This window comes from Phaethon lepturus, unplaced genomic scaffold (assembly GCF_000687285.1).
Source record: "Phaethon lepturus isolate BGI_N335 unplaced genomic scaffold, ASM68728v1 scaffold40969, whole genome shotgun sequence".
In the NCBI taxonomy this organism is placed as follows: Eukaryota; Metazoa; Chordata; class Aves; order Phaethontiformes; family Phaethontidae; genus Phaethon; species Phaethon lepturus.
In genome coordinates, this window is record NW_010564836.1 from 1,436 (window position 1) to 2,661 (window position 1,226).

Here is a 1,226-nt window from a genome sequence, read left to right on the forward strand (position 1 = left end):
CAATGCCGGGGAAGGGGGGGAGGGTGGGGGGGGGGCTTGAAGCCAGCTTGGCCATCATGGATGGTCCCCGGGTGGTGGATGCCGTGCATCCTACTCACCGGTCGTGCGGCCAGAGGCGTAGAGGGAGAGGACAGCTTGGATGGCGACGTACATGGCGGGGACGTTAAAGGTTTCAAACATGATCTAGGAGGGAGGGCGAGAGGGGCAGCGGGTTAGGGGGGAGCACGGGAGTCCCCAGTGGCATCCCACCCCAACCCACAGGGACTCTGCCTTCCCGGAGGGACAGGATCAGTGCATTGCACGCAAAAACACGCGCGTCATTGCATTGCACGCAAGAATAGGCGGATCGTTGCGTTGCACGGACGTGTGCGTCAACACATGGCACGGGACAACGCACGGATCACTGCGTTGCACTGAAAAACACGTGGGTCAGCGCATTGCGTGGAAAACCCCGCGGGTCCACGCACTGCAGAGAAACCCGTGGGGCCGTGCGAGCGGGTTGCATTGCACGCAAGAATAGGCGGATCGTTGCGTTGCACGGACGTGTGCGTCAACACATGGCACGGGACAACGCACGGATCACTGCGTTGCACTGAAAAACACGTGGGTCAGCGCATTGCGTGGAAAACCCCGCGGGTCCACGCACTGCAGAGAAACCCGTGGGTCCGTGCGAGCGTGCGACCACACGGCCGAGAGCTCTGCCCGTGTTAAAGCACCAAGCTTCACCCCGCCGCCCGCTCCTCCACCCCACGCCAGCCCCTCCTGGCACGCTGAACCCCCAGATCCCCCAGCCCTTCCCGCGGTTTCAGAGGGTCCATCCCCATCCCCGGGGGTCCCGCAGCACCTTACCTGGGTCATCTTCTCCCTGTTGGCCTTGGGGTTGAGGGGTGCCTCGGTGAGCAGGGTCGGGTGCTCCTCAGGGGCCACGCGCAGCTCGTTGTAGAAGGAGTGGTGCCAGATCTGAGGCGGGCAGAGGAGAATCGGGGTCTTACCCCAAAGCGAAGCTGGGGCCGGCACCCACTCCCCATCCTGGGGCGTGTCTCACCTTCTCCATGTCATCCCAGTTGGTGATGATGCCGTGCTCGATGGGGTACTTGAGCGTGAGGATACCCCTCTTGCTCTGCGCCTCGTCGCCCACGTAGCTGTCTTTCTGCCCCATGCCTACCATGACACCCTAACGCCGGTGAGAGAGACGGCCTCGTTAGCCTCATGTCAGTGATTAAAGC

General features: G+C 62.9%; 1 pseudogene across 1 annotated transcript in view; it reads right to left on the bottom strand.

Moving 5' to 3' along the window:
- The window catches only part of LOC104626943, a 2,578-nt pseudogene extending 1,396 nt beyond the window's left edge, over positions 1-1,182 (bottom strand). The window contains exons 1-3 of the transcript XR_738091.1: positions 1,046-1,182; positions 850-960; positions 99-183 (exon numbers count right to left, since the gene is read on the bottom strand). The product of XR_738091.1 is annotated as an actin, gamma-enteric smooth muscle-like (transcript). The remainder of the gene's footprint in view (positions 1-98; positions 184-849; positions 961-1,045) is intronic.
- Positions 1,183-1,226: the final 44 nt, after the last annotated feature.